Genomic DNA, 27,005 nt, shown 5'->3' with positions numbered 1-27,005 from the left:
ATGCACTATATCAAATCGATAAGAACGAAGTAAAAGAGTAATCGAAGGTAATAAAGGAGTACTTCGATATCGTTCGATCTCGATCGACATTTTCCTGATGCCCATCCTACGTACGAATCTCATTTAGAACAGAATCGAAGGATGTGATGAAAGAAAGCTGATCTCTCTCTCTCTCTCTCTCTCTCTCTTTCTCTCTCTCTCCCTCTCTTTCTTTATCTATCTATCTATTTATCTTATTCTTTTTCTTTTTACCTCTCTCTCTTATTTTTTCTCATTTTATTTCTCTCCCTTTCTTTCTCTTTTTATTTCTCTCTCTCTCTCTCCCTCTCTCTCTTTCTTTTTTATTCTTTCTCTTTTTGTCTCTCTCTCTTTTTCTTTTTCTTTCGATCCCCAAGCCAATCTCGTCGTCGTCAACGGCGCCGCATCCGAAGGCAGACCATCTCGTTAGTGGCCGCTTTGCAAAGGCTGCCTTCTCGTTAGTGCCAGTTGTAAAGCCATCCCGTGCCATGAACGGCACGTGACTGTCTTCTAACGTAGTTCGCCTACTTCGTGCTTGCGTTACGTAACGCCAAATACATGCTCTTCCCACTCCACCAATCCCTTATTCCTATCATCTCGTTTCCTTTCGTCTCGTTAAGATCTAACTAAAATATAATCATGATAATAATCATGGTTTATTGTGTATCATGCTTTAAGTCTATTAATATAGATCTAAGCAAGTTATTCACCAATCATGATCAGTTCTCTTAATATATATATATTTATTATTAATAGAAATATATATATATTTCTATTAATAATATATATATATGTATTAAAATATATTTATGTTATTTGATACAAAGAAAGTAAATAATATTACACATTGCGAGTCACATTCGATAAAAATATTTTAATGACCTGGTTAAATATAATAATAATAATAATAATAATGATTTATTGCATATCGGGCCTTATATTTTAGAAGAAAATCATATCGTGTCGAAAAAGATACATTTCGCTTAGCTTATTCGGATGATTTTCAATGATTTTTACATCTAACTCTCAAATAAACAAAAATATATTTCTTCCGTGTAATTCGTAAAAAAAACATGGTCCAATACTTTTGTTACCCATTGAGGAGAACAAAGACTATTCATACACGCAGAATTTATTCATACATGGCGATGCAGGTTCCAGATATTTAATAAAATAAAACTTGTTATCAACCTGCAATTCGAAATGCATTCACTCGTGAATTTATTGTCTGCAAAATTTAAAAAAATGAAAAGAAAAGAACTGCTTTGTTGTAAAAAGAATCAAATGGCACGTCACTTGACTTCTGTTACCATTTATTTCTTTTATTATTTTTAACAGAGGGTTATCACCAATCCTTAAAAGATTAAATCAAAATAGGTGAATATATGATAAGGATCTGTCTCGTTCAAAATTACCTGTCTCGGAGTTTTTCCAAAAAAGATTATTTGATTTTATAAAATAATTCTGATCGACTCTTTTCATTGGAACACTATATATATATATATATATATATATATATATATTTGTGTATGCGTGTGTGTGTGTATATATGTATATACATTCACATATTTCACGAGTTACGCAAAGATTTTTTGAAAAACGAGAAATGGGTCATGATAAATACGTTTCGCTCGATCCGACCTACTAAGATAGAAAACGAATGAATTTAGAACGTGTATCGTGTTATATCATACATCGTGGAAATTATCACTACGACGACGACAGCACAGATAATTGTGCTGGTTAATAACATTAAATAATATAACGTAATCCGTGTGCGATAATGGTCGACAACAAGCAAGCATTCTTGACGACGAATGTATACGTATGTGTATGTATATATAATTGTGAGGGTGAAGAGTAGTAGGAGAACTTAAATGTTCGTACAATAGAATATTTATAATATTTATATATATACTATTTTTATAAATATATAAATTTTTATAATATATATATATATGTACCGTAACAATATTTAAATAACTACCCTTCCCAAATCGTATATAATATATAAACACAGACTTTAACACAGAATATAAAAAAAAGGAATTATAAAAACGAATTTTTTTCATACGTAAAGAAGCAAAAAACATCATATTCGTAATTCTCAAAAATAGATCAATCCTACAGTTGCGAAGAGGTCTCGGAGAAAGTTGAAAAACTAAACGTTTATCTTGAAACGTTTTTTAAATATCTTATCATTCGATTCAATTAACTAGACACGTCGAGAGAAGAAAATTTTTATTAATTTCTGATAAACATAAAACGAGAAAAAAAATTATTTTTTAGAATTACACTTCTCAGGGAATAGCCAACCTCATTTTTATTATATCCATTCGATCTTTTTCAAAATTTGAAAAAGAAAAAAAGAAAAGAAAATTCGAAAATATGAATTATCATTATGAAATATCTTCTTTTATAAATTAACCTACTACTATTATTATCATTATAATTATTATATTAAATATTTAAACATAAAAATCAAACTTTATAATTTTTCATTACAAACAATTTTTTCTTTTCACTTTCATTACCAAATAATATCGATTCTTTGTCTTTATCTCACTTTGTTATATTAATAAAATACACATGTTACCCTCGAAATACCCTTATTTCATCGAAAAGAAAAAAACGAAAGAAAGAAAGAAAAAAATAAAATAAAAAAAGGAAAGAAATGAAAGAAAAAAGAAGGAAAGAAAGAAAGAAAGAAAGAAAGAAAGAAAATTTGGATGGGTAATCGTTTACCTCATTTACCATGGTTCAATTTGTGTGACGTTCCTCCTACGTATTCCACTCGCACGTGTTCTCTCATAAGTGCGCTCGTGCCCGCGCACGCACATTCGTTTTTATTTGCTACAAAATCGAAGTTCGCATTTATCGAGACTATGAACTATCTTCTCTCTTATCTCTCTTTCTTTTCTTTCTTTCTATTTTTATCTGTCTGTTTCTGTCTCTCTTTCTCTCTCTCTCTCTCTTTATCTTTCTCTGTCTATGTCTTCATTTATATTTCTGTCTATCTGTTTGTCTCTCTCTCTCTCTCTCTCTCTTTCTCTATCTGTCTATCTATTTCTCTCTCGTTTTTCTCTGTATTGTACTTATTTATTTCTTTCTTTAATTCTCTCACTACTGTCGTCAAGTCTATAATAATTACTTTACATAGCTCATTATATGTAAAAGCGAGAGCCGGACTTGTGTGTTAGGCGAACACGTGAAGGAGAAGAAAAACGTGAGGGTTACACAACGACGCGTGAGGATTATACAAGCTCGAAACGAAACGACAGGTGTTCGCCGTTGTCCTTTTCGTTTTCTTGTTATCGTTTTAAATATTGTCAATAGACGTTGAGATAAGTTTAGATAGATTCATCATGAAAATACAATAATCAATAATCTTCACACAGGTGTATCGAATAATTTCGTTTCAACAAATATTTTATTGTACTTGTAAAATTTTATATTTTTATTTTTTAATTATACGATTACGTATGTATTATAAATTTATATACATCAGTTAGAAGTATATATATATAAGAAATATTATCGAAGAAAAAGAAAAGAAGAAAAATGTTGAATTATTGAGCAAAAATTATTTCAACGAACCTATAAGAGGATTGAAAAATCATTTAAAATTGTTTCTAAAAGGCGGAAAGGAAAATATTTAAAGTATATATATATATATATATATATATATATATATATATATATATATATTCACCATCCTGATTTTTCTTCTTGGGGATGAAGCTTACACAACGATGAACAGACGATCCAGCGTTTCCACGAATTTAAAGTGGATGTAACGTATGGGAGGGAACGATCGAGAGATTGTCGCTTGGATTAATTTAAAAAAAAAAAAAAGAGAGAGAAGAAAAAGAAAGAAAGAAAGAAGAAAAGAAATTTTCTAAGATGACAAATAAACTCAAGAATTTTATTGGCATTCTTTTTCTTATACAATAACTCGCCGTGCCGTTGTAATCGTTTCGTTTTGCGGAGTTTCGATCTTTTCTTCTTTTTTGGATTCGTGTGCAAGGTGAAAGAAATTACAAAAAAAAAAATTGAAAAGAAATGAAAAAAAATGGAAAGAAGCGCAAAGAAAAGAAAAGAAAAAGAATAATACAAATAAAGAGAGGGAGAGAGAGAGAGAGAAAGAAAGAATGAAAGAAAGAAAAGTGAAGTTTACGCTGTGAACACCGTCTCGAGTTAACGTTTTCAACGATATCATTCCTTTAACAAGGGAATCGATAGGGAGAGTCTGCCATTCCAGGAAAGAGGCTACGTCCTTCGACTTTATCGATTTTCTAAATTTGATCTCTCCGCGCGTGTACACACATTCAAGCCAGCAATATTCTTTTTATTCGTTAACTTCTTCCTTTTTTTTTCTCTGTTATTTTTTTTCCTCTTTCGTTTCCTTTTTTTTCTTTCTCATCGCTCTCATCACGTCTCTATAATATCATACACGTGTATACGTCAGCAAATTTTCATAATACACTTGGATCTCTTTAATTTCGTTTTTTCTTTTTCTTTTTTGGTGTTCTTCTTTTCCTTTTTTATTGTTTGTATTATTTTTTTTCTTTTTTTTTTTTTTTTTTTTTTAATACGGTATATTTTTCTCTTTCACACGATTCGAATTTTCATGGTTTTATTTCTGATATTTTTTTCTTCTTTTCTTTTTAAGACGTTTTAATTACTTTCGCACTAGCACGCAAAAACGCAAGTTAATTAGTTCGCTAAAAGTGCTGCGAAAATTCCCCTCTTCTTTCTTTTTCCTTTTTCTCAAATATCATTCCTTCCTTTTCTTTTTCCTTCCTTTTTCATTTCATTTTCTCTAAGCATTAACTTTTCTTTTATGCGTTTATTAAATGAAATGTTTTTGGCGTATTCATTTCTATACGTATTTTAAATTGCTTTTTCAGTGTAGTTTGCGTTAGTTCAACACAAGTTTTTTGTACTTTTTCTAAATCAATTTTTACACGATCTTTATTCTTTTTTTCTACACGATTTTTCTCTTTCTTTCCTTTTGGGAAGCACGCATCCATCGTGTAAATAGAGACTCAGGTGTACTGCGTTGTTACCGTAGTAAACAACAAATTAACGAGGCTGTGTTCACGTCAAGAAAAAAGCAGAAAATATATAAAAATATTCAGTCCAATCAAATAATATATATATACATATATATTTCTGATAACGATAACAAGTTTTATAAACACAAAAAAAAGAATAAAATTATTCATTAAACATACACACATATATAAACACAGTACAACTATTTTATTAATATAAAATAATCGAATTACATATCTCATTAGCAATATAAATTCGAAATAATAATAGATTTGTATACTTTTTAATTATCCTCTGCAAATATTATTAACTTATAATTTGATTTATTTTCTCTTTCTTTTTTTTGGTAAATTAAACTAACAAAAATTAATTTGTTTATAATGTTTCTTGCCGTTTAATTGTTATATTATATAACATTAATATTTGATATATATATATATATATATATATATATATATATATATACATATATATAACGATTTGTTGTTTTTCACACGTGTAGTCACGCAAGAGCACGTGAATGTTACGCAAGCGTCATAGGATTTACGATAGGCGTGCGTGAGCAAATAAATAGTTAAGTACGATAGCTCGCTTTTGTAATCCTTTCTTTTATTAAACGAATGAAATAAGCGAGTTAATTTCACAAAGGACGATTCAACGATTTCTCGTTTAATTGCTCGAAAAGATCGAACATTCCCGCGATTTCTTTATTTTTTTTTTTTCCTTTGATCTCGTCTGATCTCATTGTCAGTGTCAAATTTACACATTATTTCTTTCACGTTTACGCGTTTCCTGCTGATGATTAATGATCATTAAAAATGTATTATTGTAAAAAAGAGTACATACGTACTTAGAACGTATGCCTAAAAACGTGACGTGAAACGACGTAATAAACGTATTTACGCACTTTAGATTATCTAATCCAATCGATGGGATAACAAAAGTACATAGACGTACATGTCTACATTTATAAGTGTAGCAGATACTTCGTCATTAGTGTTATCTTCTCTCTCTCTCGCTCTCTTTTCTTTTTCCTTTTCGTTTCTTTATTTTACGATTAGTTCATCTTAATCCGATTAAACCAAATTTTCTTTGTCACATATTTTCCATATCAATTCTTTACATATACATATCAATACCTATAGATAATAAAATTTTTTTGGTGATTTTTCTTTATCGAATTTTTTCTTTCTTCTTTTCTTTTTTTTTTTTATCTTTCATCTAAAATTGTCATTCGTAATTCTAAGATTTCGTTCTAGTCAATTTTTATTTTAATTTCTTTTTATTGCAATTATTTTTTTTTCTTTTTTAGTACCATCAAAAATAATTGAAATGTATGAAATTATATATTTTATATATCTTGTATAAAATTAATGGGGTTAATATATATCGGAGTAATTTTTGTAGTAAATAATCCGTGAAAAATATTCGATTAATCATCGAAACGATTTTTTCATTTATCCTAAAGAGATTTTCGCTGAATCGTTAAACGAAACTGAATTATCAATAGCATAGCTCTCTTATGGATAACTCTGATGTAAATGACGATCGAGACGAAAAAAAAATCGATGCAATGATGGCCGTGCATTGAATTACGATGAAGGACATCTAGTGTATGCGTGCATGTGTGTGTGTGTGTGTGTGTATGTTCACGCATAAACCTTGAGCGAAAAACACACGTTGTTTCTCTTCTCTACAAAATGCACGGCCCACCTTGTTACAATTACTTATTTACTTTTTATCATTCTCCTTCTTCTTCTTCTTCTTCTTACTGGTCGCATAAATTGAATTTTTTCAAAATTTGAATTAATATTATTTTCTTTATATATATATATATAAAGTGCAGCAAAAATTTTTAGATGAATCGAAAGATCCTATTCGATTTTAAAAATCGATTACTTTTCGACGTGACTTTTTAAGAAAATTTTTAAGAAAATAGATATATATTTAATTCTATTTTAGATATAGTAATAATTTTTAGAATAGAAGATATATATATATATATATTTCTTTATGTATTCTTTTACTTTCTATTAATTAACATATAATACGACATAAAATAAAGAAATCTTCTTTTTCCGTATATTAATTATAATAAAACGTTCTCATATGCCTGTCTGCATTTTAAATTCGCATAAATTTATAATAAAAATTCCTTTGGACGATTTTACAAGAGCGATATAATAAAATAAATTTTTCCTTACCTATTAATGATGTTAAATAATAAAAAAAAAAAACTCGTATTTTCGACACTTTAAAACGAATATAATTATAATAAAAATTCATTTGGTCGATAATAAAATAAAACATAATAATATAAATTATATACATATTATATATATAGATATACACCTATATGCATCTACTATATAGTCGAGAATAAACGTGTACGCTCTTCGATTTCCCCGAAAATTAATCGAAGTTATTTACATATAAATAACGCTTCTTCGAAATAAATAATATTCATTGATTGCTGATGGTCACCACGTATCAAATGATTACAACTTCGAAAACGTATGAATTAAAATAATAAATAAATAAATAAAATAAGAAATAAAAATTAATTTATAAATTCACTGGTTAGCAAAATGATTGATGTACAGAAAAATTGATCTCTGATTATTGCAATTTACAAAATTGATTAAACTTGAAGGTGCCATAAGTAATTAAAATATCGATGAAAGGGTCCACTGCAAAATATTCGTTTAATTCGTATTGATATTCTTTACAATTTTTTTTATACTTAAACTATCGATATTTGTTTAAAAAAATAGGAAATAAAAAATAAAATTTTCATACAAACTATCGGAGATATTTGGACATATCGTTTAAAACAAGACACCTTATATATATATATATCGATTTTATAAAATTCAAATTAGGAAATTTTCGATTTTGAAAATATCTTTATACGATTTAGCAAAAGAAATAACTAGTTTCTCGTAGTAATGAAACTTCTAGTAATAAATATAAAAAAGAAAAAGAAAATAGAATGTGAGAATGTGAACAGATCTATGAAAACAAAAGACAACGTGGTAGATCATTAAAGATTTCTCGAACATTGATCTGTTTACAGCAACGACCCTCGACCGCAGCTCAACCATGTAAGTACTTACATACATACATAGACTCAATTGTGCGATGGTTTATAGTAATCTCTAGAGAAGTTAGGTAACCTACACGGAATAACTAGGTCGAGACCTCTTCATACATGTGTGTACTCCGTATATATTTGTGTATGCATGTACGGATGCATGTATGTATATATGTATCTATGAATGTATGTGTATCGTGATCTACCTACAAGACGATATCTCGAACGTTTATTTAAATCGCAGTTCGTTGGATCTTGTTTAATATCGACCGATCGAGAAAAGTATACACACATTTTTTATATAAATAAAATATCTGCATATATCCAACAAGAAATACAAGCGTAGGTGTACATAGTATAAGGTATATGCAATGTATAATGTATATACTATACGCATATAAGAATGAATCATTTTAATTATATACATATTTAGTAAAGAAATATATAAGAGATCGTTAAGAGATCAATATATTTACATGGATCATTATTCTTGTTATTTTTGTTGTCGTCGTTGTTGTTTATTATTATTGTTATGATTATTTCGAACGAAAGATCAAAACACGCGCGTCGATATGTATGCACAACACCGTAGGTCATTTGCATTCTCATCGTGCTACGTGCTACGTAAAGGATCGTAATAGTCACGCGTAACGACTACAAGCTGGACTGTTATGCAAAACTTTATATTGACATAATCACGTAGACGGGATCTAAAGAATATCTTGCAGTTGAAAAGAAATCATAACTTTTTTTTTGTTCTTCTACAAAATGTATTTATCTCACGACTGTTGTAGCATATTTTTTGAAATAACCCGTCTATTTATCTCTTATCGAAAATCTCACAAATGTGATTACTTATTGATATTAGTTGAAATAAAAAATGTTCAATGTCAAGAACCATATTAAATTTTTTCTCGAGATTTTAAATTATATGTTTTCTTTTTTAAAGAAATTTGTTTTCTCCTTAGTCCTTTTATTTTTAACATTTGTAATAATTATGTATAAATAATCGTAATATTTTCTTTTTTTCCTAGAGATAGTAATAAATGAAATAAAATAAAGTAGAACAGAATAAAGAATGTTCTCGTAATGTTCTCGTATAAAAGGATCGACTTATATGCGAATTTATACCAAATATATGAATTTGTTGCGATTGATACAACGAACGTTAGGTTTAATAATTCACCCACTATGCGATAGCAGGGATCACAACCTTTATTATTAAATCAAGGTTGTTAGCTTTCACTCTGCGGAATGGCGAGATATGAGATCTGCGTTACACCATTGCTCGCTACTCCATGCAATGCTCACCTTTAAGATAGCTTAGCTTGTAAGCTTATGAGTCTTCACTAAAGTTATATATATATATACACGACGTATTGATAAATGTATATATATATACATACATAAATATATATATATATATATATCTTATATATAATAATCTTTTATACGCATATGTATATATATAGTCTTCATGCCAAAGTTTATATATTTATGTATAAATATGATATAGGAAAAGAAATCAGATGAGGATTAAATTAGTATGAGTCAATTTTTGTTGTTTTGAGTCAATGTTATTTTTTCCATATAGATATTTTTTTTTTTATTATTATTATAGAAAAACATAATTAATTACAAGAAAAAGTGGCGCTTTAATTCAAACGATTTCGATGAAGTATTGTTTCTCTTGTTTTCATTTGTTATTCTATATTTAATAGAACACGTAATTGTTTGAATAATTGCAAATAAGAGAGAATTATAATATGATGTTACGTACCGTTACGTTATATTATTTCATATGTGTACGTATCGATAATTATAGGTTGTTAGTTTTAATTTATGAAAAGTCGCAATAATATGTTATCTCTTGCGAAAATGTTAAGGTTACTTGTTTAATTATGAAAAAAAGAAAAGAAAAATAACTAATTTCAATCCCACTTAGAAAATATACAATGTAAAGAAATACATTGAATCAATCTCTGTGTATAAACAATTTTTCTTATTAATTAATCACGTGCATCGTATATTATGATGTATAGAATGACATCGATCTAACGATGATTTAGCACTTATCAGAAAATGTTTACACGCCTGTCTGACAGTGAATTATCGAGTCGTGTGAAAAACATAATCCTTTTTTTCTTTTTATTGTCGTTCGACATAATTGTCCAATTTTCTTTTTATTTTATTTTTCTCTTGACGACAAGAATAAAATTTACGTTTAATAAATATTTTATTAGAAGTAAAAATTGAAACGAGAGGATACGTTTTTCTCTTTCTTCGTTATTCGAAATATTTATTTAACATTTATCTCTGCTTTTTTTTCTAATCAATCTGAATAAATTCGAAGAAATACATACATACATATATATACAGTCTGCGTTCAAAAAATAAGAGAAAGAACAAAAAAGATCTCTGGAGAAATGAGAATGTGGAGAAATGAAAATTTTCTTTCGAATTAAGTGTCATTTAAAAGAAAAGAGAGAAAAAAGAAAAAATAAAAAGAAAATCCGTCACAAAAGAACACAAGTGTATAAATAATTAATGTTAACATACTCAACAAAGAATTAATTAGTTCGATAGGGTTGATTCAAGGAGCTTCGTAAAGGAAAAAGATCATCGAAAAAAAGATGACAATTATTTGCGTAAGAGATTCGTTAATCGGTTTTCTTCAAGATGCGTTCACACACAGCTATGAAACCAAATCTATTTAGCCTGACGTAAGCGCCTTGGATAACTATAATCATCGAATAACCTTGCAATAAGGACAACGTGAGATTTGCACGAGATTCTTACGCAAGTCGCGCAATTATTCGATTTGTTTATGCACTATTCATTATGCTTCAGAGAAAGAAGAAGCTTTGTGGAAGATGTTTGCATGCAATACGTTTGCTCTGCTACCAACAATTCTCTCATTAGATGCAACCTTCAAAAATTAAATTTATTGCAAATCTAATCATTATGTTAAACGTTGATTCCGCTTTCTTTAAAATTGACATTCGATAACGCCAGGATAACGTATTATTTCTTTTTCTCTTTTGTGTGTACAATAAAAAATGTTTCATCGTACGTTCATTGAGGAATAAAAAAAGATATATATGTATATAAATAAAAAAATAAAAAAAGAAATTATGAAACCGTAATAAAAAGGCAAAATTTTCAATGGATGAATAAGATCTATCGGTAGTCATCAAAATAAAATAATCGAAATCTAATCGTAAACGAAATAATAATAAATACAACGTCATTAGCTTATTTGGAACAGGTTTAAAATTTCAAATAAAAAATCCAGCCATTGTGTTTATAATTTTTTTTTCGAGGAATGCGTGTGAAGAACTATAAAAAAAATTTCTTTTTATTTCTTTATTTCTTAATAGATTTCATTCATGGATAATATGATTTAAAGATTTAAAAAATCTTTATTATTTTGATACAGATATTTAGCCTTTTAACGATCAACAACATTATAAAAAAAAATTACACGAAGTAGATATATATATATATATATATATATATATATATATATATATATATATATATATATGGAACAATTTACCTACGACAGGGAATTCATCCCAATTATCAAATACCCCGAATCCATGGGAACAAATATCGAATAGCTTTCGAACAAATGTTAATATTCCTCACAACATTGACTCCGTCGATGTGGGAAACATATTGAAATTAAAAAAAGACCATCATATAACAGTTCGATAATTAAAGAAACAAGTTTATTTTCATTTAATCGAATTTATACCGCTTGTTTCTTTCCTTTCTTTTTTTTTTTTTTGGTTTTTTTCAATTTATAGAAAACACATTGACATACGTATATATATATATTTGCATTTAAAGAAAGTATAAAAAGAAAGAGAAAGAAAATCAGTTTGAAAAATTAAATTAGGAAAGAAAAAAGAAAATTGATAACTAAAAGTAATTCTCTTTTTTTTTTTATTATTTTTTTATTTAATATTTTTTTTATATACTATACTAATTCGTTGTTATAGGTAAAAGAAAAATTTGATGAACGTCGAATTATTGTAGTAAAATGTAAAGAAACAATCATGTTAACAATCCAACTAATTTTATTAAATCTATCGGAATAATTTTTATCTATTCGATGTAATAGCTAGTTTAAACGATATTGATAGTTTGAGTTCTAGAGCAGATTATCAAGGACGTATCAGATCGTTCATCGGAACAGTAACGTTCATGCAAATTTGGTCCGACTATATATGAGAGCTGATATAACGGTAACGAAATAACACGATATATAAAAATCCAAATGGAATCTAGCGAAGTCGTTAATAACGAGGACTATTATTACTGTCATACTAAACGCTAATGTTATCACTGTTATATCGTATAAACCTATATGATTTGATGCAATCAATAATAATAACTATAAACTTCTATTAAAAGCCTGTAAAATATTAATCCACATGATTACTATTCAATCAATGACAATTAGTTACGATATATTTTTATCATTGTTTTTATATTAAAAGATGATCGACGATGATTTCATTAATTTTCTTATTTGGCATATCTGAATTATTCTTTGAATACTTTCTCATATAAGATAACAATAATCGCATACTAGTATATAATTTACAGTAGTATTCTTGATAAAGAAAATTTGAAAGAAAAGAAAGGAAAGAGAAAGAAAAAGTATATAAAAGTTTCGTACAAAATAATTATCAAACGAATTATTAAAGTCTTTGCCTTGATAAAAATGTGTAACTCGAATGAAACGATTGTTCGTTATACAATAATAGACAAAGAAGTTGTACAAAATAATTTTCAGACGAATCTTAATTACACTTATATTTACATTTACACTTTTACTTACAATGATTAGTAATATACATATATTAATATATATGTATGTTTTTCGAAATTTCTATGTTATATAAGTTGAAACTTAAAAATTCATTTTTGAAATTGAGCAATAACAATAAGCAAACAAACAAAGAGAACACACATTTTCTCTCTCTCTCTCTCTCTTTCTCTCTCTTTCCCTCTTTTTTTGGAGGTCGAGGAAAGCGCGACGAAAGAGCTTTGAATTTTGGGATCTACAGAAAGAGAAAAAGAAAAAAAGAGAATGTAAAAGAGAGAGAAAGGACAACGACGTCGTCGCGTCGCCGTGGGCGTCCTCGCTCCCTTCAACTCTTTTACGATTTTTGTCTGGCTTTGCCAAAAGAGAAATAGAGATCGAGAAGAAGAGTCTTAGAGGGCAAAGCTTACCGTGATTTATCCAAACGTCCGTCCATTCGTTCGTCCGTCTTGGCCGCGTTTTCTCACTCCGCGATTTCTTCACCCCACCAATCTCCCAACCCCCTTTTCTTATACCATAAGTATGTATGTATAGGGTGTATAAAAGCGATCTTGACGTCTTTATTAATTATTTATTCATCATCATATGATCAAACGATTGGTATATTTTAATATTTTTATTGCTACATTTATTAATTAATTTATTAGTGTTACTTTAATATTTTCATTACTATATTGTAATATTTTACTCCAGTATCTTTTATCAATATCTTTGAAATGTTTTTAATCGATTTTTGAAATAAAAAGTCGGTATTTATTTTAATAATATGTTGGTGTGTAATAAAAACGATTTAATATTATATCGATGAAAGTGTTTGTTAATGTAATAATTTAGGGGTGTTTTAATTAGTTTGTCAATATTTATAATAAATTCAGACGCTATTCTGACGTTGGATTATTTATATTGACCAATTAATTTATCAAATTTACAGTGAGTAATTATCACACATTCTCATCTTGATCTTCATTGTCAAAATCACGAGATTAATTCATATAATTTTAAGTTCGAGAATGGAATAATTATTAAACCAAATATCCACAAATATAATTCCGATAAATCTTTCAATGTCAATGAAATTAAATTAAACAATATAACATCTTATTTATTAATTATAAATAAAAACAATAAAAAATTCTTGTTAAAGAAATATAAATGAAATGGAAGATAATTGAAATTTTATCCAAAAAAATTTCTTACAGGACAAATTTACATTTTGATTTTATTATTATTGTCCTTTCCTTTGTTTCTTATTCTTTTTTTAGAAACACGATATTAAACATTTAAGATTTGTAATTTAGAAGATCAAGTTATGTGTACGCATGTGTGTATATACGTATAAGATAGGATTATCAAATAACTAATTACGACATAAAATAATAACGTATCAAGTTTGTACACCCTGTATATAAGTGGTTTACATACATAACCAACCCTTTCTTTCTTCCTTTCTTCCTTACTGCCTGAGCAAGCTGCACTTTCGCAGCCTTATTTTCGTCGGCCGTTAATGACGTTCGCGAAACATTATTTTTACCACTGAGTTATCCTACGCTTAGGCTTCTTTCCCTCCTTTTCACCGTTATACACGGCATATATTCTCCTTTTTGCACGTACCATATACGAGTTATGTCTCGTTGTCGAGTGTAACTTGGCTGGTAAAAGGAAGAAGAAGAAAAAAAGAGAGAGAGAAGGGTAAGGAGGAAAAAAAAGCAACCAAAAAAAAATCAAAAACATACGCTTTTGGGCGTTAAACGACACCGATAAAAATATCGAGCCTCCTTTCTTCTTCTTCTTTCTCAGTGTATCATCGTCGTATCCTATCTTTCGTCGACTTACCACCCGTTGCAAAAGCGAATTAAATTCACACTTATATTAATATTCAAAAATTGTTTAAAAATTCGAGTAAAACGTATGATAACGCTATGTCAATCTAATAAAAAAATTATTACGATATAAAAGTCAAAAGTTATAATTTCAAAAGTAAATCAAATAATAGGTATGCATGTTTGTATGAATTTTTTATTTTTTTATTTTTTTTTTTACATTTGTTTTGATCCATTGAAACTAGTTACTCCTGAAATATTTATAATTATTTATATTATATATATATATATATATACATATATGTATATCATTAATTGTTTTAAATTGTTTTTCGTAACAATGCAAAACGTAAAGTAAAAGTAGGTAAATCTACGTCACACGTTCACTGGTCATTCATATGAGATGCAACGAGCAACAAAGGCCTAGACACAGATGATCATCCTCCGTGTGATGCAAAAGAGTAAATCATTTCCTAATGATGTATTAATCGTCGTTAAAATATGTCTATTAAATCGATGACAACGATGAGTTTTTTATTCTTCTTTTTTTTCTTTTTCTGGAAATACAGGATCGATAATGTTAACGAATTAATTTGTTCGATCATTGATCTTTATCTTTATGTGATATACGTATATATAATTTTCTAGTATATCATTAATCAAATTATTTCTATTATATATTATCATAATTCTTGGAGTGTAATAAATAAATTATTTATATTATATTTTTATAAGTTGCATATACACAAGCTAGGAGATCTTTAGGTAGAGTTAGGTAGACTTTGAACTAAAGATATTTATTGCAAACAGATGCTCTCCTCTTTGAAACTTCATTGAATTCTCGTCAATTATTAACTTTAATCCAACTAACTACGCTTCTATGCGTTTTAATAATTTTTTCGAACGATGATTGATTAAAATATTCAATTAATTGAGATAAATACAGTGTACACGTACAATAAAAAAAATTAAAAATCATTATACTTCGGATGTAACTGATTGGTCCGATATTTTATTCCGTGCTCTTCAAATATTTGACACGTGGAATATTGAAACTTCTTATATATATATATTCTTTTCTTTTAAAATATATATTTCTCTAAAATATTTTTTCTTCAAAATATCTGTCTATTCTCTTAACAAACTATCTCTATCTCTTAAATAACATCTCTATCTCTTAACAAACATTAATATTCGACCGATTCTTAACTTATAATCATTCATTATATTTCATTAAATTAAACGTACGAACTATCGTAGTTTGAAATCAGATGTGTTAAAGATTTAAAAAAGGAAGAAAAAAAGAAAAAATATGCAAATATCGAGTATCGTTAAAATTATTACTCGTTCACACATCGTAAAAGATATTATGAAACGTGATGTAAGCTTAACAGTGAAATTATTGCCGAACTTCACCGTTAGATGAAAGAATGCAGTACCCATAACGGAATTAGAGAGACCCACCTTTCATGCTTCGTCTCTCTCTCTCTCTCTCTCTCTTTCTCTCTCTCTCTTTGTGCTTTCCTATCTTCGTCTCGATCTCGTGCTCTGTCGGCGGCGTGAGGTAGGTACCGTATCAAAGGTAGACACAATTTGTGTGGGCGAGTGTATATAAGACACGAAGTGGATCGAGTATCGATCGATCCGAAAGATCGGTAATGAATCGGAACAAGTCGTGATCGCTAACGGTAACCGTTCGCCGTTACGTCCAGACTGGAAAAGGTTAAAGCGAAATATAAACCTCAATGAATACCGGCCATAGTTACGATATCTACATCTTCAAAATTTCATGGGTATCATGAAATTCAATGAGCTTGTCTGTTATTATAAGAAATTCGTATACACGCGTACCCACGGATATGGATGTCCATTAAAAAAAAAAAAAAAAGAAAAGAAAGAGAAGAAGAAAAGTTGATTATTTCGACTGATTACTTAATTACGATATTTCTTTTTCTTTTTCTTTTTCTTTTTAATAGGAATAATTAAAATCATTACGAGTAACCCCCTTTTATATAACACGAAAAATCTTTATCGTCTTTTGTCGTGTGTAAAATGTTATTGCTCGATGAATAACAAACGATGATGGATTCGTTTCGAAAGATAAGAAGTGGAAAAAATGATTCGCAGATTTTTTATAATTTTAAAATAATCGTCGCATTTTTTTAAGTGAACGAACGTGAATAAAAATTTGTATTCTTTCTTCTTCTTTTTTTTTTAATAACACAGAATACAAAATAATAATAAAAATAAAATTTCATTCTCATACAAGGATGTTTTAAATTTAAGTAATCTTTTAAAAAATTATTTTTTAAAGAAGCTTGTTAGCTTAACACGTGTAAACCGTGTTAAATATACATATAAAAGCGTTAGTTGTAATAACAATTATTATCAATGTTTGCATTACATCTTTTTTACTCAACACTGTCATCTACATATTTGTGTTATTTCAAATTATACATTCTTATATAGATACACTGGACTTTAAGTCATAGTAATTATTTAATTTTGTAAATTTATCAATTAAAGGAATAATCGATGGTCACCATGACGCCACAGAAAAGACACGCGATAGTCGCTTCCGACTCCCATAACAATCTTCTCGTGCTAAATATCTCGGTATTCTATTGGCGTATTTTCGAAAAAAAAATATTTCTAATCGTATCTAATATATGATAATTTGAAAAATATTATTATGTATTAAATTTTCATAATATGTCTGATCATTAAACTTCTGTTTTTATCGTCAAATCTTTTGACTATATTTCTTTATTTATATGTATGTATTATATACATATTATTTTAAACATATATTATTTTCGTATTATGCAAAACATGTACATGTAGCTCTACCGAATATTCGACGATCCATGAACTTCAACTTATTTGAATAAATTTTCGCGATCATTGTCCCTAACTATCATATGTATCCATCTTTCGTGCGATGACCGGAAAGGGAAGTCGTTGAACGAATTAAATCTTTTCAAGAATAGATTGAATTTGTAATTGAGATGTAACCTGACGTTAAAATAAGAGATAAATAACAAATACCATTAATTCCTCTCTTTATTCTCATGTAATTTTCATGATATTCCTTAAGAACTCTTGTTATAAAAAAGAACTCCGTAATTCATTTATATAATATTATGATCTAAAATAAATTAAGAAAATATTTTATTTCTTAATCTGATAAATCGTTTTCTTTTTGAAATGAAATTATTCGATCGATATTTACTGCTTAAAATTAAATTTCTTCTGAAATATTGCAAAGGATGACCGAAAGGTACAATGTTTTATATCTAGACTATCATACATCAAACTTATGAAGTATGAAATTGCACAATTTATATATTCATTACTTGGAAAACATAATTCACACAGTAGCCACAATTTCTTCGATTATATTCGACGATAAAATAAACAAATTTCTTATATCAATTATAATTCGTTATTAAATTATTCATTTGATATTAATCACTTTTTTTTTAAAAAAAGAAAATGAATGTAATGGGCAAAGAGTCCATTTACACAAATTTATCATTTATAAAGACTTAAAATTTTTTTCGAGATTAGAAACAATAATAAGATATAGCAATGATTACATCTTAATTCTATTTGTTAAAGAAATTTCTTATCCGTACGAATATTTGAAATACATCATTTTATGTGTCCATGTCCGTCCAAACGAATTATATCAATGAAAATTTCTTTCGAACGAAAAGAATATATCGTTTCAATTTTTGGAATAAATTCATTTCAATAAGTTTGTAAAAGAATGATTCGAGGGGATTTATTATCCGCTCGATTTATGAGCTCTATTATCTATATAGAACGACAATCGATGCGCTCAAGTTACCAGCACGTTTTTAAGAAGCTATCAGTGCGTAGCTTAACGGTAATCTGACTATGTACGTACGCGACGGACGATCCGAAAGGAAGGTTTTCTCGCGACTTCGAACGAACATGCTTTTATAAAAGAGGCCTCACCTTTGCTCCACATTGCGTGCGCGCGCGCACGCGTGCTTGTTCGCGCCCGGGTTTGCTACCAGCAAAGTTAAGATGTGGCACGTCGTCGACCGTATCCGGGCCAAAGGATATAAAGCGATAACTTGCTTTTAAAAGAAAGGAAAAAAACTAGGACAATCTCGTAACCTTCAAAGTATCGCATTATTCATGTAATAATTATTTCCATTAATACGATTATGGATAATGTAAGTATGTATCTAATAAGAACGGTATAATATAAATAATAAATTAAGAAAAGAAGCGATATAATAAAGAAATGTGATATTATAAGTGTATTGTGTATATAAGTATTATATATGTTGTAAAAGTGTGAGAGTATGAAAGTGTAAATAATAAAATAGATATAATAATAATATATAGTGAAGAAGTATTATATAATAATATTATATATGTGTGTTTGTGTATATATAATAATAATAATGTAATGTAAAGAAATATAATATATGTACATATATAATATAAATAATAAAGAGTCACTAAGAGTCATAAAGAGTCATAAAGAATCATAAAGAGTCATAAAGACTCGTTATTCTTTTTAACAAGTTTTTAAGTAAACTAAAACTCCGCTGCATAGCTGGAGGTTAATTAATATGGATGTTCTGTAAGAAAACAGCTAATTTTCTTAAATTTGTACGTATACCTTTATCGTGTAGTTCCTTGTTTCTTTTCTTTTTTTTTCTTTTTTTTTATAATTTATTCATTCATACTCGAAATTTTAAATATATATATAAATTAATCAACATCTCGACAATCGATTTAAATATATTTTAATTTATCTTTTTAAAACTTACACGACGTAAAAATAATTTTCTATGATTCAGAATAAAATTATAGGAAATTATATTGAATTAGAAATTATCATAGACACGTATCATCACATGTGTGTATCTACGATATATCTACGTGTAAATTTGATATTTTTGAAAAACCTTATATATATATAATATATATATACACATATATGTATATATTTACATCTTATATTCGAGGAAGAAAGGATCGAGGTCTAACCGTTTTCTCGATTCTAACATTTAGCCCGAGTACGATGACTAACGGTGAATATTCTCTCTCTCTTTTTCTCTCTCTCTCTCTCTCTCTATCTTTATCTATCTTTCTTTCTTCTAACTGAAATTCTGACAGTCACATAGCATTCGTGATACTGTACTTGGTGCGTTAGTATATACAATATAAAGAGATGAAAATCACTGAGGCGTGTGCGAGAATTGCTAGAATATATTATGCCCCTCGTATACGTCTTGTTATGGAACCTAATATGCCCGAGATTATGGTTCCTCATCTTTCAAACATAGTGTAGTACTATGTATTTATATATTATACGACTCTAAATGCTTGCTCTTGAAATTTGAAAACTAACGATAATTGATCGTTTCGCACAAATTGATTCGTGCTCGTTATTTTTTCTGTCTTTTCTCTTCTTCTTTTTTTCTTTTTTCTTTTTGAAAAAAAAGAGAATTTTTAAATAAATGAAACGGTACGAACGATAACAAAATTTGATTATATTTCTATCGTTGGTATGCGATTGAGCACTTTCAAACGATTTTGAATAAATCGATATATCTATTTATATGTATAGATATATTATATACATGTGTATTCGTATATATACAGGGTGAGTCAAAAAATCATAGGTCTATTACTTTACAATCTGAACGAAATTAACTTAAAATGTCTCGTGAAATAAAGAATTACTGATTTTTAAAATAACTTAACAGCATTTTTCTATACCTACGTGTACTTTATTTTTTAACAGAACATTGTAATACAGCGTGTCGTAGAAAAGTCTTCAAGATTTGATATATTCCATCGAAATCGTTTTCTAATGAATAACGCGTTAGAACGATTGATCTGAAAATTTTAAAGATATCGTGCTATCACGAAACTCGTGATAGAAAAATATTCGTGTTATGAAAAAAAGAAAACATAATAAAATAAAATACAAAAAAAAAATAAAACATATTTTTATAGACTTAATACTTGATTCCGTGGCAAGACAATAAAAATAAGAAATCCACGACAAATACGATAAGGCGTTAGTTCTAAGACCGATTTGACACGAGTTTCTATGTCGTTTCACAATAAAATGCAGGATAATAATGCCGGCGCTCGTTATGTTTCGTCAGACGCGTCTAGCTCGACATTATCCTATTTGATCAACGCCGTTTCTAAGGTATTACGTAAAAGCTGTAATTGACGTTTACAATGCTTACATTAGCCTCGACCAGCGCCGACAGAAATAACCTTAACCATCCTGCAGCGTTGTCTTTCGAACATAATCGACGTTTCGAAGAGGTAATCAAGTGTCTAAGAAAAGAGAAAAATGTGCGAAACAAAAAAAAAAGAAAAGAAAAGGAAAGAAAAAGGAAAGAAAAAAGAAATTTAATATCCTCCATCGAAATCGTTTCTTTCATAATAATCACATTCCTATTGTGAATCTTCTCATCAATGAATTACGATAAGCATAATGTTAGCATACTAAAAACGCAAGAAATGCGTGAATGACTTTGATACTTTAAATAGAACTAAAATATGAAAATGAAAGAATATGCAGAATCATTGAAGTATATGAGGATAGATTAGTATCGCATTAAGTCGATAATTTACATTGAAAAATGTTTACATCGAAATACAACCAACAACGATGGTGTTAATTAACAGTGGGATAATCAATGATTATTAAAAAGAATTTACATACATATATTTATCTGAGATCGTTGTTAAAGCGATCAAATATATTCGCATGAGCACATAGTGTATATATATATATATATATATATATATATATATATATATATATATACAACCGTTTATTTTGAATGACCCAAGTCCATTTAAAAAAAAAAAAAGAAAAAAAATCAAGTTAACGTTTATAGTACTTACAGTTCTACATGATTTTATTTTATTTTTATCTCCGTTAAAATTTTTTGGACATTTTTCTGTAACATGACATATGTATGTATCGTATTTAATAACACACATATATATGTATATATATACATAGTTCTTCCGTAAAAGGTATAAAAGAAAAAGTTTTAGGAAGATTAGCAAAGAGACTTCGAGGAATTTCTAATGATCACATAGAATCAACGTCCGTAGAATTGCGGTAATGATTGCAGGAAAGCGGTGCAATGTCTTCTGAGACTCCTGGAAAGAAAGAGAGAGACAGGATTCCGTTCTAGAGTGTGCCAGTCCCCTAGTTGCTTAACGCTTTGCTTCGATCCGTTAACCGGTTACCTCATCATCCTTTGAAGTCGTCATCGACGTACTCGAGTCTGTACATTGACGACGATCATTCTCTAAAAATTTTCGATCGATTTAAAACAAACTTCAATTTCATCTATATATTTATTTAATAATTCATATATCACACGTTTGATATCGTCATCGACGTATATTATTTCGACGATTTTTCTATTAAAATTTTCAATCGATTCGAAAGAAAGTTTTGACGAAAATCGAAGGACTCGAACGTGGGACGTTTCCGTAAACATTAATATCGATGTTCAGTAATATTAAAAAATAGCTGAACCGTAAATAAAAAAGGAATTTCATAATCGTGAAAGAATAATCCGCGGAATAGTTCTTTATAACCTTTCCGTGTATATGAAAAGCAGATCGTCGGTTTATGGTCGGTTTACGATTCAACGTCGTTTCTCGTAAAGAGCTATTATTTGCTCGTTAGAAAAACGACGAGCTCCGTTAGCAAGTACAGAAATATCCTTGCATAGTAAGTAATTATTATGGTACACAAATACATATCTATTTCGTGTACATAAATGTATATACATGTGTGTGTGTGTGTGTGTGCGTGTAAAATATATTAACATTTTTTATTAACGTTTGTTTTGTCAAGTAAAAAGAAAGGAAAGGATAAATAAACAAATAAAAGTGATTGCTTGAAAAGAGTTCACAAACTGAACTCTTTTCTTATCGTAATTAGTGATTTCAATTAATCAAAGAAAAGTCTCATAATTTCCATAATAGTATGCGATAAAATACAAGAAAGCCAACAAAGAATCGAAGGAGTCAATAATAATTATTATCTTTCTTGGCCTTTGGCACAAAGTCAATAATTGAGGAAAGAGAAGGATAGTAATATCAACTATATATATATATATATATATATATATATCGTAATAGAAATAACAGAGTAAGTAGGAAAGCATTGAAAAGAACGTAAACGTTTCAATGTCTTCGCCAATCCGTTCTCGACAAGGACTCTAATCTTTGATAGATTATTTTAAAGGCGTACAAGGATATATTATGCACGTACGTACACACATACATACATATACATACACACTTATAAATCGTCGTAATTCATTGTAAGTTTCGCGGCAACTGTTATTAGAAGAACTCACATCTCTTCTTAGGAAGTTTCCACGAAAGTGTTATAGGAAAAATCGTTCCTTTTTATTCTCTTTTTTCTTTTTTTCTTCCTCGAAACTCGCTCTCGATTTTTCTCATTTGTTTCTCGTTTCGTTTTTCAAGGATAACGATACAAAAAAAAACGTACGTTCACTCTTGCTAAAAGATATAGAAAAAAGAAAAGGAAGAAGAATAGGAAGAAGAAGAAGAAGAAGAAGAAGAAGAAGAAAAAGAAGAAAAAGAAAAAGAAAAAGAAGTAGGCAATTCCTTATCTCGAATGAAAGCAAGACCCGTGACGTTCACAAAATACGATATATACGATAACTATAATAGCTTAGCGAGCGCGCGTCGAGGGCAAACGGGAAACTCGCTCGTGTGACCTATTGACCCAGATCCAGACAAAGTAGTATATGTATATATCTACATATATATGTATATATGTATATATCTGTGTGTATATTGGTGAGAGCCCAGAAAAGGCCTCGTTGCGTGGCAAACTTGCTCGTTCTTCGGCTCTGAACACGTAATCCAACCGTGTGCTAATACGCCCTCGCGGATTACTTGTTATCACGATGTTTTCATCGTCGTCGACCTTTTCTGATAATAATGAAAATCATTCTCTTGAATATTTCCAAGGTATCGATCTAAATGTAGTAGGTAATGCATGTAGGTAATGTTAGACAAATAATAAACCTCTAACACGAAAATATTTTTACTGTTCTATAAAAGAGAACTCGTGTTATACGATAACAAGTTGTTTTTATGAACTTCCTTATTTGATGAACATTACAAAAATAATACGTGGATATGTATTGGATCGGCCAATTGACAATACCGAGATTTTCGATATTTTTGTAATTGATTAAAACAACGCTAAATTAGACTGATTGATGTTATACGTGTAACTCTTTGAAAACATGGAAAATTTTTACCGTGTTATATATAGAGAACAATTTGTACGAGAACAAAATATTTATATATATATATTTTTTTTTTTGTACGAATATCAAAAAGTAGATAATACATAAAAGTGTATTAGATTGGTCAATTAGTAATGTCGATATTTTCAATATTCCATAACTAAATGAACGACATTATATTAGGATAATAAATAATGTTATGCATATAATCCTTTTAGAATATGGAAAATTTTGTATCATGCTATGTAGGGAACGTGTTATACAAGAACAAATTATTTTATATATAATTGCATATACATGTTATATAATATAATGTAGAAGGACAAAACTAAACAACGATTTAACCATCGATAACGTTTTATAAACCTACTCTCTTATTCGTCATTTATCATTTAACATAACTTACTCATACTTCGAATATTAATTTGACCGAGATAGAAATGCCTACGATAATATCGATAATAATATTTTTCATGAATTTAATAACGTAATCTGTTACATTCGATGGTATATACAACAGGCGTTCATCAAAATGAAATATCGTATGGTTCATCGAAGTGCAAAAACCGGTGTTGGCTCCGTTACGATCGGATTCAATCGATTCAACGATCGACTCAACTATCGACTCAACGATCGACCTGATATAATACAGAATACACATACACATACACAGACACATTATAAGACCGTTAGAATTGTTCAGTTGTTATTACAATCGCTAACAACTCCCGCTCTCCTCCCCCATACGATTTCTCGATTGCTGTGCCTCGCGAGTCGTCGTGCTTCTCGAATCAAGGCCAATCGCGATTTATCGGTTACCGGGATAGTTAACTCGCGAACGCGACTCGACGTAAGAAGACGAGGATCGCTTACGAAAGTACCATGATAGATCCTTGATCATTGGCGCGCGACGAGGACGACTAACGACAGATCCACCGGTTTCTTCATTTTTATAAATAAAACAATTAGATTTGTTATTCGATCGATCTACTCAATGTTACAACTTTGAAACGTGGTACTATTTGATTAATAATAACCTTGTATAACGAACGTGCATCGAATTTTAAATAACGTAACGTGCGTATGCGTACAATGTAACGTTATGTTACATCGTATGTGATAGAAATTTGTTATTATCTTTTTTGTTTTCTTTTTCTTCTTTTTCTCGTTTTTTTCTTTCCAGATTACGTTCCCCCTTGAGTCAATAAATTCTGTATAATTCGTGAACGTATATATCTATTATATAAAATATTAATTCGTTAAAATAATGATGAACGTTTGAGGAACAGTTATCTTTTCTATCACGAAAATCTCGGTGTTCATCGATACGATTAAATTTTTGTATGATGTACATTTATCTGTATCATCTTAAAAATCACGAAACTTTCATCGATACGATTAAATTTTTTGTAAGTTTATCTGTACCATCTTAGTGAAATTTTTATTAATACGATTAAATTTTTGTATTACGAAAGTTTATCCGTACGATCGTTAAAAATAATGAAATTCATTGATACGATTAGATTTATATATACATACATATACATACATACATACATACATATATATATTACAAACGTTTATCCATATTATCTTGGAAATAACGAAATCGAACGGAGTTCCAGTAAAATCCATCAAAGAAGAGACGTGATTTCCGATACCGGAACACTTTGCGTTTCTAGCCAATAATGATACGTCGTTGATCGTTATACCGATCGAGCTTTTATCCGATGCAATAAATTTCAGGTACGCAAGGTCGTAGCAACCGTATACGTAACGCGGTACATAACGTTGCGTAGTTGTATCGCCAATAAAAGGAGACAAATAGAAAGAAAGAGAGAGAAAAAGAGAAAGAAAGAGAGAGAACGAGTTGGAGATACTTTTCCTTCTCTTCTAAAAGAGAAAAAGAGTTAGAGACAGAAAAAGAGAGAGAGAGAGAGAGAGAGAGAGAGAGAAATAGAGATAGACGTAGAGATATAGAATGATAGAGATAGATAGATAGATAGACAGATAGAGACAGATATATCTATATATATATAGGAAACGAGAGAAAGACAGAGAGAGAGAGAGAGAGAGAGAGAGAGAGAGAGCCTTATGAGTCTTGCATAGCTCGCACGTATAGAGACAAATGGTATCGTTTGACGGGCGTTCGTAACGGCCGAGGAGAGATCCTTGAACACGAAGAACGTTATGTAAACTATCGGGAAGCGATTAGAGGTTTAGTCACCGTAAGAGCAATGCCAGCGGTTGGTATAAGGATTCCGCTAGATACTTCCGCCAAGAACGGATAATCGAAATGCGGAAAGCCACTGACGGCTGAGCAGACGGCAGATCGGTAAACGATACGTCCGTGTGCTACCGATGACGATTGGCATGATGTGATTCCTTTTCTCTCTCTCTCTCTCTTTCTCTTTCTGTCTTTCTTTCCTTCTTCTTTCTCTTTCTTGCTTTTTATCGAAGTTTATTTTTCTGACCTTACTGAACCGAATCCAATCATCCTATACCAATTATGTCAATCGGCATAGATTTCTTTCCTTTTTCTTTGTATTAATTTCTTTCCCTTGCTATTTTTCTTTTCTTTTCTTGATTTTGTTCTTTTCTTTTCTTTTTTCTTCTTTTAGCTTTTTGCTTTTAGATTTATTATGATCATTAATATTTCTCTCTCTATCTGTTTCTCTTGATACGGATATATAGTTATTAATTATTTTTATATTTATTTATGTATTTATTTGGTCGGTATTTTTAATAATTAATGATTATTTTGTATAATAAACGATTAGAATATTGATATGAATGAATGTTTCATGACAGTCGGTGTAAATAATTAAGTTTCCTGGCTGGCATCAGTT

At 29.2% G+C, this 27,005-nt stretch overlaps 1 protein-coding gene across 6 annotated transcripts in view; it reads right to left on the bottom strand.

Moving 5' to 3' along the window:
- LOC127069667 (caveolin-3-like) overlaps positions 1-27,005 on the bottom strand; it is a 227,283-nt gene that overhangs the window by 44,317 nt on the left and 155,961 nt on the right. Inside the window, exon 3 of one of the 6 annotated variants that reach the window (XR_007783659.1) lies at positions 21,909-22,164. The exons of the other annotated variants lie outside the window; for them this stretch is intronic. The gene's annotated coding sequence lies outside the window, so the exon portion shown is untranslated. Of the gene's footprint in view, positions 1-21,908; positions 22,165-27,005 lie in introns of those variants that run through there. 6 annotated transcript variants of the gene reach the window in all.

The sequence above is a fragment of the Vespula vulgaris genome, chromosome 16, assembly GCF_905475345.1.
Source record: "Vespula vulgaris chromosome 16, iyVesVulg1.1, whole genome shotgun sequence".
NCBI classification, from domain to species: domain Eukaryota; kingdom Metazoa; phylum Arthropoda; class Insecta; order Hymenoptera; family Vespidae; genus Vespula; species Vespula vulgaris.
Note: the sequence above shows the minus strand (reverse complement) of the source record. Positions and strands in the feature narration are given on the sequence as shown.